The 20,745-nt window shown below is 36.6% G+C and overlaps 1 pseudogene; it reads right to left on the bottom strand.

Moving 5' to 3' along the window:
- The window catches only part of LOC122133912, a 140,181-nt pseudogene that overhangs the window by 8,350 nt on the left and 111,086 nt on the right, over positions 1–20,745 (bottom strand).

Here is a 20,745-nt window from a genome sequence, read left to right as displayed (position 1 = left end):
AGCTGATATCTACTCCCTTATGAATCTGACATCAACAACCCTTGTTCACTGCAGACATTACAAGATACAAGGAAATCTGCTGCAGGGTCGAGAAATGTACGAAAAGCCAAAGAGGCTATGCATATTATTTTGTCAGTCTTCAAACTTAATTTATCTTTGACTTAAAACAGTTGTTCTCTTAAAAGAGTTACACACACACACATTATTATGTAAATTTAATATAAGATGAATTTAAAAGGTGATGATGTATCTATTTATTCCAATTTTATTTGAATGAATTCATCATATGAAGTAGTATTAACCCAAAGTTTGATTCCAAGTGGTTTTATATTACACCTTCGTAAAGAGGAAAAAATGCAGAAAATCAAATGCAGGCAGTGAAACAAACATTATTTAACATTTATTTCATACACCCTGAGGAACTTTCAAAACAAAAAAATACTCTTTATAACTCTGAAGTCTTACAAACAATAAGCTGTTCCACAGATGTTGCTTAAAACAAATAAACGGAAAAAGGTTCAAGCTGTGTAGAAAGGGGAAGCATTTCTGTCTTGGTTAATGTTGACGTTTCGTCTCACCGCCTGGTGGCTGACAGCACGCTGTCTCTAATGCACTGCAACACTGCTCAAACTGACATGTGAGAAAAGAAGCTGTATGTTCAGGACACAAAAACCAGACTGCAAACCACCACCTTCACATCTGCCAACCTTCAGTCTGCAGAAAACAACCAACCTACCAACTGATCTGGGGGGAAAAACAAGGTCTTACTCAACCTCATCAAACACAACATTTCCATATAGTTTCAAAGGAATTAATTTCCATGGTCAAAATAATGTGCCTATGCTAAATGAGATGCTGTTGATTGGCGGCTAGCACTCGTAGCCAATTAATTTGTTTTCAATTTGCTGCTTCATCCAAGTCTGTCAAAACAAGCTCATTTGAGATGTCAAGCACTTGCAATGTCAATCAGCTCTTTTTTTTTGCAAAGATAAATATCATATTTAAGTTATTTGATGAGGATTATGGATGCTTCTGAAATTACTTCATGAAGATGAAATACGACAGACAAGTCAATGTAGCTTCTAGTGCACTTTCCATCTTGATCTTGTTGCTAGTACTTCAACTTCCAGCTCCCAAAAAATGGTACTTTTAATTCATATTTAATCTGCTGCGGGGCAAACAGCTGCCCCCTGTGGTGAGCAGGAGGTCACATTGTGCCCACTTTCGAAGAGAAAAAAGGGCCATTTTGATTCTTACGTGATACATAATACTGCCATTTCCACAGTTAAACTGCTGGTTTGCGCGAACGGGTGAGTTGATGGAAAAAACGGCTTTACTACACCAAACGTTTTTTTGGCAGGCCACTTGGTGCGCCTGCTTGTTCTTCGGCTCCATATTTACCACGCTTGTTTTAAGTCCACGTTTTTAATCATTTAATCCTTGTCAAAAGCAGCCCCCAAAGTCTGTTATGCAAAACCCAGTCTGTGCACCTTGAGCGTTTATTTTCAGGGCGGATTATGGGAAAAGTTAAGCACCGGTTACTATGGCTCCTACTCAAAGGTTAGAGCCTTTGACCAAACCTCGCCAATCCTAAGATATTAAACTATGGCCATCATTCATCCTTAACCATTGTGTACATGAATACAATCCTCAAACACCTTGTTGGGATGTTTTTTTCCTAAGCAGAATTTTTTAGGCATCTATTTTCCTGGCATGCGATGAAATGAAACAGATGGAAAAAAAAATCCCAACGACTTGCACCGTAGGACTAGAATCACCCTAACAACCACACAGAAAACCGTTAGCAACTGTGAATAGAAATGTGTACCACGACGAGCAGGTAATTAAAGGCCAACATGGAAGGGCATTAAGTAATTTCCAATAACACACAAAAAAATGGATAGTCACCTAAGAATAAGTATAGACTTGCAATGGTAACGCCTTCCTTTTTCACGTATATTGTTATTTGCTATTTCTGCTGCGTAACGTTGGATTTTACAATAACCATTTCAAAACGTCGTACAATAAGGTCTCATTAGTTAACGTTTACTAAAACGGTATAATAACAATGAGCTAATTTATTTGCTGGCAGTCTTATTATAATCCTGTGGTTAATGTTAGATAATAAAAACTTAGGGTGGTCTTTTGTTAGTTCATGTTCCGCTACAGGTCCATTGAAAACAACTTGTTGATATAATAATGTATTAGTAAATGTTGCAAAGTATACATAAACTATGATTAATTAAATGTTAGAATCATTGTTCAGTGTTAGTCTTGTTAAACTACATAGTTATCTAATGTTAACAAATTGTTAAACACAATAGTGTTAACATAATGTAAACACAAATCATGTTAACAGGGTTAACAAAACTAAGTTTAAGCTGAATTCACCATCAACTGACCTAAAACTGTGATAATAAAATAAAGCTGACACGGACAATATAATATATATGAATATATAATATATAGATTATATATATATATATAATTCGATATATATATATATATACAAAGATAAATGCCAAAAAACTACGTAAAAATAAAAAAAAAAAAATACTTAAAAAAAAACAACACCACACTACCCAAACACTTAATTAAAATCAAAACTGACAATATAGAAAATAAAAGCCAATTTCAAAATAGTATAATAGTATATTAATAATAGTAAAAATAAACAATCTGATAAATATTTTGTTAACATTAGTCTGCCATAACAAGCGGAAAAAGGACAAGTAATAGGCACACTTGATTTTAGATAGTCCACGACAAATAACTCAAGTCGCTTACATGTCAACTAGCAGTCATTATAGTCGTAGTTGCATGTCTGGATTAATAATGCTAACCACTTTATTTTGATGATCCACCAACCGACATTCTGATGCCACTATAAGTAAATGTGCCAGGTACTGTTACACGTAAACTTCTGTTAAACCCAACTTAAACACTAAGGAACTACCATAATGAGCGTTAGTAGACATGTAGTTGCAAAAAATTCATATATACTGGGACTTGTAGTGCTCAACATTTACTTATTAGTTAGTAGCATGTCTAAAGTGGACTATCGAAGTAAAAAGGCGGTACCAAAAAGTCCAAATTTTTTGATGGCCCATTTTTACCAGAAGTCTTCAACTTGCAACCTATAAGTATGTCATTTTTGGCCATATTCTGTGTCAGTGTTTTTTTGTAGTCGTGTTGTTCTTGATCTCTGATCTCAAAAGACTCTCACAAAACTCAGCATTGATAGACTGATGTAATCAAGTTCTCAAAAAACACTGAAAAATATAGTATTTAATAGAATTAGAAAATATCTACGCTATACGGTTGGCTTCCCTAACATACTGTCAGAATATCCGTATTTTAGCTTTAACCTTAACCAACGATGGAGAAAAAACCGAAAGAAAAAAAAACTTGTGAAAAAATGATAATTTGAAGCAATAATAAGGAGCTTTAAGTGGGGGACACACAGCTAAGTTCTTTGGTCGCATAAACAACACTTCAACCTACACTCGCAGCTGGGCAGGATATCTGAGTGACACTCCGACTAATTAAACTTCCCAAAATATCATCAGGCCCTGACAGGCAACAGCTTTCAAATCCTCTGATGAGGGGCGGTGTACTAGAAAGGCCTTCTGTAATGCAAGCGTGCAAAAGATGCTTTCAGAAATCAATTGATCTATTAAAGTAAACTGGGTCGTTTAGAGATCTAAGCGCTGGGTTTAATTGCCATGAAAAAAAAAAAAAAAAAAAAAATGGAAAAGAAAATGTCATCGTGATGAGTTTGGCACCAACACAATGATCAAGGGGAAGACTAATTCTGAGTATTTGTGAAGTTAGGGGATGTTTCTCACACTAATTAAGCGTGTGGTATGAATAAATAAATAAATTTGACACTTTGAGGTAGCACTGTTTGAAAAACAGCCCAAGCCAGCGTGCCAGCCCGGGGACGACCTCATTTCTTTTGAAAATCTTTGTTGGCAAAAATCTTTGAATTTCACACCGCCAGGAAAGCAGTCAGTACTGAGCAGCATCTTTGTAATGCTAATAATTAGTTTCATGTACCCAAACCTTTGAACTCCGATCACATCCACAAAAAGTAATCAGTCACAGTCCTTTTACACACAAATTAAAGTAAGTAAAAATAAGTTAAATGTTAAGTATGGTGATCGATCTATCTATCCATTTTCTATACATTTTATGTGTGTTTTTTAAGATCACACTCGGGGTAATAGATCAAATAACAGTATATGAAAAATGCAGAAGAGCTAATGAAACAGCATTGTTACAGTATAGCAAAACTATTATGCTTATTCTGTCATAAAAAAAAAGAAAAAAAAAGAAAAAAGTATTTGTAGTTTATAAACAAATCACAAAATTTTCATTAGGAAAATATAAAAAAATACTATAGATAATTGGTTATTGTCCAGCAGTGTATTTGATTTCTCATCCAATTAAAAGAGATAATTATAATAATTAGTATTATAAAAATATACAATAACATTTAGTTCATTCACTCCATATTCCGCAATTTCAAAGCATAATTCTCAAAACCAGATGATTTTCTTGACTTCAGTACCAATTTCTGTCAATCCCTAGTTTAGATGAGCAAAACTGACTTCAGGATAAACCCCTAAATGGACACACAAAAACAGCACGGACTCTTCTCCTCCAGGTCCCTCTCTCCATGACTGTCTCTCTCTCCTCGGTGGTAGTCGGGAATTTTTTGGTCAGGAATTAATTTTCAATTGTGGGACCAAATGTCTGGTTACCTGAGAGTTTTTTCTCAATCTTTCATTGATAAATTACAATACATATTTAATTATAAAAATAAATAAATAAATAAATTAAAAAAATATATAATGCACTTAATGCTCTCATTATATGTCTGAGACATACTGGTGTCTTTGTACTTTTAACAAAACATTTAAAAGAAAAATGACAACAAACAGAACATTTATCAAACCAGTCCCCCCCCCCCACCCCCCACCCCCCCCCCCCCCCCCCCCCCCCCCCCCCCCCCCCCCCCCTCCCCCCCCCCCCCCCACCCCCCCCCCCCCCCCCCCCCCCCCCCCCCCCCCCCCCCCCCCCCCCCCCCCCCCCCCAAAGCGGTGACCGCAGTGTGTGTTGAGAAAACCACACACCGTCGAGACATAAAAAACCAACTGTAACCCGTGAGTGTCCACTGTGTGGAAGCCAGTTCTTCTCTCCTGAGACCCGGAGGTGTGTTGAAACGGCAATAGGTGGCCAGAAGTGGGGAGGGCCGCAGTGTGGGCAGCCTGAAGATCCTGCTGTTTGCCTGAGGGCCATCTAGAGCTAAGGCAAACCACTATCACGTAGGGACTGAGAGAGAGAGAGGAGACAGAGAAAAGCCTTAAGCTTCTTTTTCTTCAAGCCACCACTCAGGATGCAATCCATATAGACGAGCGTCCTTCTCTTTTCCCATACTGAATTTAAAATTCCCTGTCATAGATACATTAGAGAACCGAGACTCTACCACTGAAGTTTAACAAAATAGCTGATACCCCGATCTCACCAGTCGTCCCCAATGAAAGTGAGCTAGTCTTCTCACATCTTTTGCAAAAAAAAAAAAAAAAAAACAAACACCCCCTTCAAGCGAAAACTAACAGAAAAACTAACTTACCATATAAGCCATTCCACTAAAGAATTTTAAGGCTTTATTTAGAAATAATCTGATGAACTGGATTCTACTGATTCACTGCAATGATTCAACTCAAATACATATCGCGTTGCATGAATCACCACTCTCTCGCAAGCTTCCCTTTCCATTATCCTTTCACTTAGCCTCTAGACAAGAGCAACCGAGCCAAATGGTTTAGGTTATAAGAGTAAAATGGACTTTTAATTTTCCTGGTCCTGTTTCTCACACACAAAGCTATTACATGAGTCTTATGAACCACCCCTGGACCCACTCTTCTGCTTTGCATATATAATTGAAAGACCACATCTCCGCGACTTACATACACATGCTTATCGCATGGCTCCCACCCTCTGCCGTTACACGCGGTTATACTCCGAACCCCCTTGTCATATGCATTCCCATCAACAAGACGCTCACTCTTAGGAAGTGGCCTTATCATGGTTATCAATCATAAATTAAGATCATATTACTGGATCAATGCCTCATTTTTCTCGCCTGTTACTTCTTGTGTTTACAGTCTATTTGGTTTCCTGTCCAGAACGCCCACCGACCGACTGACGACCATATATGAGAAAAGCCTTCTCATAATGCTGACTGCTATATTAAAACAAGGGCCGCGTTATGACCAAGAAAAGCACGCCTCCTTAAAGAGGCTATATATACAGGCGCGAGGAAACTCAATGGACAATAGGATGGAGTTGTTCAAGGAGACAGATGGGAGGAAAAGGAGGGATAGACGAAGAGTGAGAGAAAAAAGAATAACGACTAACGAATAGCTATCGAAAGTGTAGAGGAGTGGAGAAATAATGAGGCATCTGTTGATATAATACATATATATAGTATATATGGGTTTTTTTGGTAGAGATCCAACTTAAAGAAAATAGTTCCTCCAATAATAATAAAAAATGATGTTGCTTTTCACCCTCAATAAATAAATAAATATTGATTTATCTGTTTAGATATGCTTATTTTGAAAATTCAACATTTTATCAATCGATCAATACAATTTATTGGTGCACTGTTTCCTTTTAAAATAGTGTTTTATATTGTTTATTGTGTGAAATAGGTGGATATGATTAGCAATGCCAATTGATTCGGTGAGTTCACGGTCGCATGCCTTCAGCATGGTTGTTGACACTGCCATTCATAAGCGCGCTCATGCAATATTACCTTTCTAATTACCCGCCGGATCCACTACAAAGCGCCGTTGACCTAAAGAACATAATCAAACTGAATATCCATGCCAAGGGTCTCGCGTAGCGCTCGGGGGCCCTCCGTCTTACAATTGTTATTCACAGACGGGATCCCCACCCGCATTCCTTTAAAGCAAAAAACGTGCACAGAACAATCATGTTCAGTTCCATTTAGCATGTGTTTCCTTAGTTTGCACCAAAAAAAATAAATTTGACATTTAAAATCCAGAAAGAAATGGTGAGTGGAGGGAAATTGTATTTATTTTTGCAGCTATTGGGTAATTTCGTTTGAATGCCTTTAAAAAAGTCAAAGTTGAGAAAAGGGCAGGCAGCAAAAAGTTGTGTAAATATATTCACCACAAAGGCAGCCCATTTAGATACAAAGAGCTAAAGTAGAGCGTTCCATAAAGACCCTAGTTGCTCTTATTACAGCAGCTTTTTTTTATGAATGAGGGAACGTGATATATATTATTAAATTTGAAGCACTTTAGGTCGTTGATAGACAAAGGGCGCTTCACTTACTTGCAATCTTCTCAAGTACGAGCATTGCGCGCCGGGACATCGCCCCAGCTGAGTATGCAAGAGTCGGATAATTCCTGGAAAAACCGGTAAACACAACTTTGTGGCGATTGTGACCCAGCAGGAGAGAGATTATAAGATCGAGAAAGAAAGACAGTGTGAGAGAAGTAGGAGAAAGACGGAGCGTGCGACTTTGCAGATGGGTACACACTTGTGATAAATGAAGTCAGGATCTCCACAATGTGCAGGTCGGCTCGATGGAAAGGAGGTGGTAACGCACGCTACATATCTAAGTTAGTCTGTCTAACCAATATACCTTTAATCTACCTCTCGTTCGTTTGTTTCCCCAGCACGGACCCTTGAGTACAGTGAACTAAATAGCATAGAAAAACGTTTGTAGACACCGCAATTAGTTTTAAAAGTAGCCACAACAATTTGCACTCTAATTAGAGAGGCTTCAATAATTTTCTTATTACGAAAGTGTAAACATTGTAACTACTCTTTTTATTTGCCGAAAAAGCAGCATTACATTGGTCAGACTTTCGAACCCCAATTAAAAGACTCCCTCGATTTCTTTACTAGGGTCATGTAGATTAAGAAATAATTAAAAAAGGGGCATACACTAATTAAATGCGATTGCTAATTACATTAATTGATTCGTGCATAACAATGTCTGCTAGATAAAAGCCCCCCGAATGAAGATATTTATTTCAAGCAGGACAACTACACTACCTTTGAATGGACATAAACAGCTTTAAAAGTCAATATATTCGTGTGGTATTTGATATAATGTTTCACATCTCATTACATTTTGTAATCACGCTCTATCTGGATTATGTGCTTGTTAATCTGTCGTGCCAATTTGTTAAATTATTGTACAAATGCTTCAAAGTGACATCTTGAACGTTTTGACATCAAGTGTCACTGTTTTTTTTTTTTTTTTAGAATGTTTGCAGCATGAGCATCACCTTTTTAAGAAGCTGTGGTAAGTTAACAGGCGTAGCAGACTTTGAAAAACACATATACTGTGTACGGTTTCCTACCAGTTGTCTAGCTTGATGGCTTGAATTTATGAATTTGCCATGCTCTTATGAATTTAAATGGAAACGCCCTAATATAAAAACAAATATGAACGGAGTGTCTCAAACCATTTTGTCATCATCGTTTTGATTCAAATCTCCTTACTGTTTTCAGGGTACAGATTAATGGACCAGGGAGCAGCAGCACCACGGATAATAGCACGGTCGACATGGTAAACTCCACACTGCAGCCATCGGTGTGAGTATTGCATTTAAAGCCGTCGGTTCGGAGTTTATTTAGGGAGATGGTAATTCGATTTCGGACAACCACAGGGAAGAAACAACTGTGCAACGGTGACATAGACCCATAATCACTCACAAAAAGAATACTGGTGGCCTTCGGCCAAGCGAGGGGACAAAAGATGAAGGAAAATAAACCGTGCAGCACTGTGATTGAGCTACAATTTGGAAATGTTGTGGATGGTACAAAAAAATTGCAGTAGAAAAACACAACTTCCCCAGCACTTTAAAGTTCACCCCAGGCTACACGAGGACACAAAAGAATTGAGCTGAACCCTAGGGAAGAGCAGAGGGTGCCACTCCTTTGAGCGGTCCTACTTGAACAACTTATGCTGTAAAAAAACAATTAGCATAAACTGGCTATCTGGACTTAGGGGTTGGAGGCGGAATCTTTATTTCAGCTAATCATACTGAAAGACCACCTAAAACTGGGCAAACCACTGTAGGTTTGTTAAATGCAGGTTTTTAAATAGGGTTGACCCAATCGACCAGAAAACAGTTGGGAAAAATTAAAAGTTTGCTTGCGGTTTGATTTTAAATCAATGACAATGAATGAAAAACAAACCAATAGTTCTACCTTCATCACAGCGTCCCACGACAACACACATAACTGGTTTTAAAAACATAGCAGAGATATAAACAACTTTTAATGGTATGCATGAATTTTGATTATTGAAAGCATAATGCCATTACAGGCTCAGTGATTTACGCGTCAAGCAGCAGCTATTACTCATGCAGAAGGGATTTTACTTCCGGCCCTCTGCATCTAAACCTGTAAGCAATTCGTCTCTCTTAAGATTGCGGTAAACAATTTGTAATTCTAACTTAAATGTTTGTCGAAGCATTAACGCCTGGGAGTTTATTGCTCATATGAAAAGACCACTTCTGCGAAGGGTGCATTTTTTCCTCCCATTGGAAAATATACATTTACAGTTTTTACAAAGGCAAAAGGCTGAATTTGTCCTATTAGTATGGTGAACATTAGTAATTATAGGCGTGCCAGTTAAACATAATACAACCCCGAATTCAGACAGTTTGAGTGGAAAACATTCCTTCCTGGGAATTTGCGCCTCACTTTTGTGCCTTTTTTGTCATCTGTCACTGGTAAGAAGGGAATTATTAGGGGGGGGACACCAAAAACCACATTATACCCCATCCCCACCCACCACCCAACAGGTGCACTATACGATTCACACTAACCCACATTGTTACTAATGCACATTTCACCTGACTTTTACAGTTGTCTGTGATTAACCGACCACGGAGATTTTAAATATTAAACTTGATTAATAGGGAGGGGGGGGGGGCACCTACAGGGGAACCCACGTGACAAAGAACAGAACTATTGGAAAACTGTAGTTTTAGGGGGGAAACATGTTTATTATATCTAGAGACAAAAGGTATGCTCACTAAGACAGCGAAAGATGTCAAATAAAGGCACGTGTAAATAGAAGATCCAATTTTGGGAGTAGGTGTGTTGTTGGTGTGGGTGTTGAAACTATTGGTGTGGGTGGGTGTGTGATGTGCGTGAATTTTGTTGACCATATTCAGGTTGACACATAATGGACATGGTATGGGGAAACGCCCAGGGTAAGTATTACCCAAGGAGAGGGTGCAATCTATGGGGGACTAAAAACCCCCCCGATGTCCCCCGAATTTTTTCAAAAAAAACCGCTTATTCACCCATTTTATCAGAATGATTTTTTTGTGGACGAAAGTAAAAAAGTGGGCCAAAACCCCCCCCAAAAAAATAAAGGGCTTGTCCTGTAAAGGGGTTGAAGGGGGTTCGACGTGTGGTTATAGGGATTGGTGTAATGGGGGGGCAAGTACAGGCAAGCATTGACAAGGGGGTGCGTGTTACAGTAAATTCAAAAAAAACACGCATTTGTAACGGGGGCATTTTTGGGAAAGCTGCCGCCCCCACCACCAATCAACAAACAAAACAACGTTAAAATGGCTGTTGGTGGTGTGTGTTAATTCCTCTTAAATCCCATCCCTTAGGTCCATTGGTCTTTTATAATGTTCAGTTACTGACGTCTGCCTCTAGTCATGGATCTGTTGCAGGGAAACACTCCTCCGGGGGAAAAAAGGGGGAGGGAGGAAGGGACAAAAAATTCCCACTTTTTTCCCTTGGCCAAAAAAATCATCCTTTAGCCACAACGCCGTTGGGATTTGTACATGGAATCATGACCTTGTGCTCATTCAATCATACACAACAACAGAAGAAATAAGAAAAAGAAAAAAGGAGGGGGTACCCGTGAGGAACCACACAAAACCCACACTACTGTGGGGGGGACCCAACCCTCACACATGTATTACACTAATCAGGAAGTGGAAAAAACTTTCTCGACACAATATCACTCTGCTGCGGCACACGTAGCTCAGCAGATGGTAGGATTTGGCTTTAGTGTTGCTGTTGTGCATTCTTAAAAACACCAGATTGGTTTGTTGTGTGGGGTCCTGAGTTGTCTGGGAAACACCCCAAAACAGGGCATCGTGGAGTCAAAACTCTGAGTCGCAGGGTCCAAGATTGGGTTGCAACCAACAATTTTCACCTGTAGCTCTTACTCCCCTGCAAAGAGGCAAAATACTTTCCTAACTGTACGAGGTTTTCAGGGGGATACCTGGAAAGAGACTTTAATTGGATTGCCTTTTTCGCTTTTGTGGGAACCAGAAAATGATTAAAAGGCTGACAAATTATCAGGAATGCCATTTGTTAAAGTTCAAGGGATACCTACTCCACCCCAAAATGAAAATTTTTGGTCGGTTAATAACTTCCCCCCATGTCATTCCAATCCCCGTAAAAGCTCTGTTTTCATCTTTGGAACCAACAATTTTTAAGATATTGGATTGGATGAAAAACCGGGAGGCCTGTACTGTCCCATAGACTGCCAAGATTTAAATAACAGTGTCAAGGGCCATAAAAGGTATGGAAGAGCAGTCTGTCGTCATGGTTTTTAAGAATGTAATTTTGTATGTTGTTTATATCAATATCTGTATCACTGGTAACAATTTAGTATTGGATTTTTTTTTTTTTTTTTTTTTTTAATTTTTTATGAGGGGGGAAAAACACTACTGCATGTTTAAAAAAACAGATAGTCCTGCACCACACTTAAACCTCATCAACTATTGGTTTTGAGGTTTATAAACTCAAATTATAATAAACAACCTAATATACAGTAATATAATATACACTATAATATAATATAAATACTAATATAATATAATAATAAATATAATTATCATATAATGATCCCTGAAAGTTGAATTTCAGTCTTCAGGTGTTCTGCACATGATTCCTTCAGAAATTATTCTGACATATTATGATTTTTGCTGCTTAAGGAAAAAAAATTTCTTAATCATAACAAATATAATATAATATTAATAAATATAATAACCATAATATTAATATTAATATAAGATCAAATATAATATGATAATATATAATGGATAATATATAATATAATATAAATATAATATAAAAAATCCATAAAAAAGCTAAATTTTAGTCTTCACGTGTGTCAACATGGATCGCTTCAGAAAATCAGTCTAATATTACAATTTTGCTGCTTAAGAAAAAAAATTTTCTTATCAATATCATCATCCATTATTATTTTGTTTGAAATCAGGGATTTTTTGTTTCATGATTTTTTTTTCATGGATCTTTTATCTGATACTTTCTAATACTAACAATTTTGTCAATTTTGTGTCATTTCTCTGTGTCTTTGGAGAATCAGCTGAAATCTCCAACCAACCAGCCCAGATCAAACACCTACCAGATTTCAACCAATGATGGTGGAGTTTAAAGAGCGGCGGGGCCATCTGTTTTTTTTTTTCCGAACCATTGGCAGATGATGAAGGAGTTTTGCCAAAGAAACACGTGGCAAATTTGTCCTTTATTTTTTAAACGTCAGTTTGATGACGTTTCTAGTAGTTTTACAGAAAATTTCACCGATCACTTTCCACCACTCCACTTAAAACCACCATGAAAAGTGCAAGTGGCAGAAGGCACCTCTTAATGTTTTTACTCCCCACCTCCCGTAACTTAGTTGTTGGAGGGATAAATGCTTTTTGGAAACATTTATTGTAACTGGATTTTTTATGTTGGATGACAGGGGATTAATAGAACAAATAGGCTTGGGAACCTCATTCTGTCCTTCATTTTCTCTCATCTCATTCTCATCCCTCGTGTCTTTCTTGGGGCCGCTGGTGAAAAACAGCATTTCTCAAAATTAAATGGGAAAAAGCAAGGAAAAAATGTGGGTAGGTAAAATAATGAAGTGTGCTTTAGTGGGAGTCAGAGCTGTCACGCTTTGTTGAATCAGTTTTTTATTCTCATTGACAGAGATTGATTAGCACTTTCCTATAACCCCCTTCCATTTTTCTATTTCAGCCCCTCTAAATATTCACGCTTTTTTTCTCTACACCATTCATGGCAGGGGAATGTAAGGGAATTTTCTGTTGCAGGCTGATGTGTAAATCCATATTGATCACAAACACTGTAAATGTTTTCAGATGACCAACTTAACATTTGTTAATACAGTTTACTTTGCTTGCATTTTTAATCAGAAAAATACATGCATATACAGTAACTTATGCTCATTAGTAAATAAACTGATGAAAACAAACATTTAGTTGTTTATACTTTAGGTTGTTACATTCGTTTTTAAGGGCGGGTGGGGGGTGGGGGGGGGGAGACTCGGGCGCCTCCCTAAGCCTTCATCTGCCACGGGAATGTCAGGAGAGGGAAAGCGAGGACAGAGAAGCAGTTCAACTGTTATGGGACTTTGCCTGTCCTGCTTTTTCTGGTGCTTTAGCACAGATGATGATCTCGGGGGGTCTTCTGTGTTGATCAATTGGAGGATTGTCGGTTCACATCTAAAGAACCTGCACTGTACAACGGGCCACATGACTCTGGTTAAGACTGGGGTTATTCTGGAAAAACAATAAAAAAAAAAAAAAACCTCAGATAGCTTTATGAAAAGGGGGGAATATATCTCACATTAAGCAGTGTTTTGTGAACAGAAGTTAATGGAAAAAAATGGTGATTCATCTATCCATTAAAACATTCAATACCCACCCATCATGCTCATCAATCATCACTTTAATCATACATTTAAATCTATCTGTGGCGGCACACTTAAAGGCTTAAAACCATAAAAATCTCTTGAAAATTGATGCGGGCGGACTTCTCGTATGAAAGATAGTTTTCCTTAGAAGGTTGAAAAACCAAACACAATCCAAACTTTACACTTACCACTGGTTTCATTTGATTTGCAAAGTGAAAAAAAGCTTGCCAAAAAACCCCCAAAAATTCAAAATTACCCATTTATTTTAAAAATGTTAACAACCCAGTTAATGAGATCTGATAAGCAACTTTACTCTTGATTTTAGACCAGCGCTGGACAAGCATTTTTTCCAAAGAAAATTTAGCAAGGATATTTTAATTAACAAAACAACAGATTGAGGGGGATGTGTAGAACTCTATTACCGAAAATTTAAACAGTCATTTTTCCCATTTTATGTAGAACATAATGAAAGGGATTCTATGTTTTACCAATTAGTGAACTGGAATGATAGTTTTTTGCTGGGCAACTTCCAAATTACATTTAAAAAAAAAAAAAAATCACAAGAACACAAAAAAAAAAAACAACAGATTATAGCATGAGGCAATATAAAAACATGGGGCATGCAATTGACCAAAATCAATTTCTGAATTACGGCCTACCACAGGACCAAATGCTAATTTCTTCTACGTCAATAGTCTGTCTCAAAAAAAAAAACACAATATCTGGAAAACTGCAAAAGTACTATGTGGGCAGGGCACTTCTTGATCCTCTGGGGGGTGGGGACCCATGGGGGTTTCAATTTTGTTTACGAAATGTTGCTACAATCAAATCGGATTATATAGCCAATTCTCCATCTGGGTCTGACCCATACTGATTAAAAGAATAATTTTAGAATCCCAAAAAAACCCCAGCATATAAGAATGACAAAACAAACACGCAGAAGAATTAACGAAGGCCTTATTAAATTGCGCCGATATTAACAAAAACCTGGGCATCATATAAACATTCGAGGCTATTAAAAAAATTACTGTGGCAATTCTACCTTGAGTAAATGTAAAACCAAAAAAAGGGCTCTTCTTCTTTAGGGTAGGTCCTTGTGTGAAATTTGCTTTTGTAGCATTTCTTTTAGATGAGAGCAAAAACTGGATGGTATCAAAGTTTTTAATTAAGTAACTATGATATGACTAAAACAACTTGGAGGTAGGATGCAATATTTTATTTCAGGTAAATTCAAATGTAGCACTAAAAAATATAATAAAAAGAGATTTCTATATGCAAAAACATTCTGTCGATTCTTTCATGCGGCAGTATTTGTTTTTTGTTACCCCAACTTAATCTTTTTTAATATGATTTACTGCCTTTTCCAGTCTTCATGTTTCAAAACCCATATTTATCTCTGATTATGGGGGGGGGTTGCTGGGGGTTCTTTGCCCGTACTTCCCTTCTCGTTTCATATGAATCTCTCATCTATTGTTTGTAATTTTACAGGTTAATACCTCAACAAATGGAAAGATTAGGTTTAAATAAGATATTATTTGTTTGGGGTAAATCTAAAAAATGGGCCAGTCTTTGGTCTCATTTAATCTATTATTTATTCCAGGAGCCAAATAGTTTTGGCTGATAGCAAAAATCTCATCACATTTATATTTTATGTAACTTTTAATGCTGTGTGTCTAGCTTGTCGTTGTGTATTTTTGTTATGTTTTTTATTTTTTTTTTTTTTGGTGGTTGTGACCTCTGACCGTGGATCATTACCCTACAGTATGTACTTTTTTTTTACTTTCAAATGAAAGGTTGGTAATGTTGTGATTCATCTGAAGAGCTGGTTTTGGTATTTTTTTCTTTTAAGAAATTTTTGAACCAAAACAACTGCCGCTGAGCCCATAGGCAATAGGGGGTGTCTAAGGATCTAGCAAAAAACAGGCCCAGAATCTATCAAATTTTATAATACAGAAATGTTGTTTATGGCACCACTCCCTAGAAGGTAAGCTAATAAAATAGCACGGGATATCTGTCAATGGCCACATTAAATGCGTTAAATGCCAATAAAAGTGTGGCATTTTAAATTACTGAGACGTCTTATAAGCGCCCCCTGGACAGGCCCAAGTGAGTTCCGCTCCCTTGTCAATCCTCACTAATGAGCCACTCTAACATGAATTCACACCCACAGCTGGGGACCAGAAACGAACATTTCTACAGAATGAAAAAGCCTTTAAAAACGGCAAACCATTCTCCATGGGCAACAAACACAAACCGCAACACCACTGTCGTTAAAAAAAAAAAATAAACACGTGCACAACATTGAAAGGCACTGGAGCAAATGTATCTTTGATTGCATACACACAATGTTAAACACAAACACTTCAAAAACAACATCAGGAAATGTGAATTTAGGTGTTTGCTGAAATTCAGCATTTTGCTTATTTATCCTTTGGGGGCGGATGTGTTTTGTTTTGTGGTTTTTACACAGAGGAATAATTTTATTGCAACTTCCATACCTCAGATTTTGATGTGATTTGCTACTAGGAAAAAAATGTTAGCTTTGTAAGTTATCAAATTTTATCTCTGGTTTATAAAAATAACAAAATCTACATCAAATGGAAGGGGCAAATAGTTCATAAAAAAAAGTGTAAGGATGTGTACAACAAGTGTTAATGTGGCCTTCTCAGCTAATTCCTTGGGTCCAATCATCAAAATATTTTACCTTGAAAAGCAACAGTAAGGCTAGAAGTAGTGGGGGCCAAATACAATGAATTGAATGAGAAATGTTGAAGAAAACGCAGATACTTTGCGGAGCACAGTTTGAAAAAGAGTTAAGATCTCGTCTGAGGCTGGTATGAATGTATATCTCGTGCAGGAGCAGACAGGACCCCCTTTTGCCAAGTCTCCATTTGATGTGTTCATTGGGCTGCTCTAGCGGAAAATAAGTGGAGATTTTTATTAAAGCCAATGTGTGATTTTTTCATTCGCATGCTGGATAAATGTGGAATATGATTTTCATCTATCACGAAGACTGAAAAATGGTGTGGTTCACTTCCTTGATGCTGCGGTGTAAGGGTAATTACTCTGTTTTTAAAATCTGGCAGAGGCAGAAGAGTCATGTGACTCCCATTTACATTACGGCCCTGTGATTTTTATCATCTGGGAGAGTATATATCCTCCCAATCTTTCCCTTGTTTTTGTTCTTTTGGCCATGAGTGGGGTTTGTTAAAGGGGGTATTTCACTCCAAAAAAAGTTCAGGTTCTCTGCTGTCATTTTCCTCTAAACCTCATTTTTTGTTTCCAAACACGGTTTTACCTGCTCCTGCGGTAAAACAAAACACAAAAAGGTGACTCTTTGAAGATTGTGCTAATCGCTATGTTTTCATTTTTCAGTGTAGATAGCATCAAAAAGGGCATAAAAGGGCATTGTAATAGAATAAAAGTTGTGAGCTTTATTGCACATCTTCTGAAATCATATTGATTAGCTTTGAGGAAACACACAGTAAGGTAATAAAAAGACCCTTCCCTGCCAGTCCACCTAAATTAATCACTTTAAAAAACTCATCTTTAAATAACCATAATTACATATTTACATTTTTTTCTAGTGAAAGTTATTTATTTATTTATTTACGTTTTATATTCTTCATTTTTTTATTTAATTTCAGAGGGAAAATGCACATGATGACCAAGGCAGGCATAATTTATTGTTACATATTTAAAACAAATACACTACTGTTAATATGGATACAATATTATAAGTATGTATGCCATAATTCCTGGAAATAGTTCGCTAATCTTATAGAGGTATTGTAAAATGTCTTCAGTATTATAACTCTACACCCTGACCTCATTTAGTGTATATGCGGACACATGAATATGCAAATTCCATCCCCACAATCCAGCCCTTGCCATTGTGCAGTGTAGAAAATGCTACAAACAATGGCAAGTTGCCAATATTGGATTAATTTCAGCCAATAATGTTTTGAACCAGAAACTGATTGATGATGAAGAGGAAGAGCGAATTATACAAAGTCGTCTATTAGTCCACATACTGTATCAGAATGGTAATGCATTTTATGTATTCACTCTCTACACTATCAGACATGTAACGGTAATTGATATAATGGTAGCACATTTATTTTTAAAGACCAGTTCTCACTATTAAATAGCTGCCTTATTAGCATGCATGGTTACTAGCATATTGGCTGTTTTACTGTTAATGTACTTATAAAGCACATATTAATGTCTTATTTCTGCATGATCATAATTTTAGCTATCACGTAATCCTACCTCCATACCTAAACTTAACAACTACCTGACTAACTATTAATAAGCAGCCAATTAGGAGTTTGTTCAAAGAAAAAAACACTAAGTTAATAGTAAAAATGGTGTTGACTGATGAATGCACATGGTTTGTCTTCAGGCGTATTATAAACACCAGCTAGACATGTTAGCAACATTAAAATATTATTTTGACCAATGAGGGGGCTTTAAATCTTCACATCTACCATGTTCAAAAAGAGTGTCAATGTCCAATCTGTGATTGGATCTTTCAAAGAATTTGGTCCAAAAATTACATTGAAAGATTCAATCATAAATCAGACTGAACTGGTTTCTCAAATTCAACTAAATCAATGATCTGGATATCAGCAATTAACAGCTCCCACTGGAGGGGGATTTTATAGTGAACAACATCTACAACTACACATTCAGACTGCATAGCTGCAGAAACACAGCACAAAAAGCCATTTTGATCACTTTTACAAAGGCATTTTACAGTGCTTCTGGATCCATTTTGAAGCTTGAAAGCTTTTGGCCCCATTCATTTTAATTGCATGAAATAAAATCAAAAATTGCATGAAAAAAAAAAAAAAAAAACCTTGACAACAACCAGCAGTCTTCATTTTTCTCTTTCCACAGAAGAAAATAAGTCCATACAGGTTTAGAACAACATGATGGGTGAGTAAATAACCACGATGTTCAATTCTGAGCTAACTATTCCTCATGTGCTTAGAGGTTAGATCTTTGACTAGTTTAACAGGCCTGCAGAGTTGATTTCACAGCAGCGGGAGGGCGAGCGATTTTCAAAGAGAGAAAGGGAACGGCAGTCCGTTTCTCATGAATCACAAGGCGTTTATTGTCGAGAATGTCTTTGCAGACTAATTTGCGAGTTATTAAAGTGGCGAAGCTCAACCCAGCATGCTTTTCTGGTACCCACCTTCCTCTGTTGCCATGACAGTGATGTGGTGCCAGGTGTGTCCTCGCGGTCCAGGAGCTGAGTAGTTCTAATGACTCCGCTGAGTGGATTCAATATCGAAATACAAAAAATACACCTCTTTGTCTTTCTCTCCGCTCGATGAAATACCTAAATATAGAAGAGAGAGCATGAATACTGCATGAGCCTTTCCGTCTTTCCACCCCTCTATATCATAATGGTGGCATTATTAGCAAAGACAACTGGGATGTGCATGATTACCCAAAAGCTTGTATTTCTATACATGACTGAGTCGTGCTACAGTGAGACTTATGGCAGGACTACTCGATATTACAAAGCTCAGCCTAAAGGGACATATTTTTATTTTATATCAATTCTTTTTTATTATATTGTCCAAAAGCTTATACCACAGTGAGTAATTGTACATATACACATATAGTTAATTTATTATATTACAGATTATAAAAAAAAAAATATATATATATATATATATTATATATATAATATATATATATATATTATATTATATAGATATATATATATATATGCATATATTAAAATTACAAATATATTATGTACAGTATATGAATTATATTACATTATAAAATGGATTTAATAAATAAAATGAATTTAAAAATTGTTCTAATTAATCAAGATTATTCATATATTTTTTTGTGAGTTATCAAATATTTTCACAACGAATCTCCAAATTAACAACAACAACAACAACAACAAAAAATTAATAATAACATAAAGATGATATATTTTAAATATCTGTTTAAATGGCATCTTTTTTACTAAGTAAGAAAAAGCAGAATAAACAAATGAGACAAATTAATAATAATAATTAACAAATAAAGATAATAATTAAACATAATAATTTGATAGCAAAAACAGCTTCAAATTTTATAACACTCAAATCTAGACACCATTTCTAACGTACACATTGGCATAACATTATGGCCACCCAGCTTGATGACAGATTACTGTAGAAATACAGAGTGGGAATTAATAATATGAAAAACACTGTGACTTCATGGAAAGATGAAAAAGAACCACCGCCACAAGAAACCCCAACATAATAGGGGGTTCATTTTATACTAAAGAAGAATGCACTCAAAAAACTAAAGAGTACTTTTTACAGTTTCTAAATAACTGAGCTGGAATTACGTTACCAAAATGTGCACTGCATTGAGCATTAACATTTGCCTTGAAACTATTTAAGGTTATTTTGTTCATATGATTTCCCTAAATGAGCAGACAGCAAAACAACAGGTCACCCCATTTTCAGTGAGATTTATGAGTGCGTTTGGCTTTATGCACAGATTTATACTGTATATATTCCAGGTGAAACAACAGTGAATCACAGCTTTAGATAACAGACCTGACACAACCTGAAGATTATAAAAAGAAAGAATAGAAAAGAAAAGAAAAGCAAAGAAAAAACTACAGGAGAAAAGTGCAAGGAGAAAAACTGCAGTGGAGAAGCATTAGTTGGACATAAATAACAAATTCTCAAGTGAAATGCTTGGTAAAGATGCTCAAAAGAAGGACAGTCAGATTCTCTTTCCAAATATTTATGTGAAATTTAAACCACATTGTTTGCATTTTCTAAAATAAATACTAGAGTGTGCAAGGCAGGGCAAAATTAGTGTTTAACATTATGGTTGTAACCATAAGAGTTTAGTTGTGGTTCTGCTGTTTTGGTTTCGTGGGGGTCAAAGTTTTACTGGTTAGCATGGTGGGGTTAGCTAGTAGATGTCCAAAAAAAAACATTTCCCAATTAACGGCA

This window comes from Cyprinus carpio, chromosome A12, assembly GCF_018340385.1.
Source record: "Cyprinus carpio isolate SPL01 chromosome A12, ASM1834038v1, whole genome shotgun sequence".
In the NCBI taxonomy this organism is placed as follows: domain Eukaryota; kingdom Metazoa; phylum Chordata; class Actinopteri; order Cypriniformes; family Cyprinidae; genus Cyprinus; species Cyprinus carpio.
This window is presented reverse-complemented; position numbering and strand designations above follow the sequence as displayed.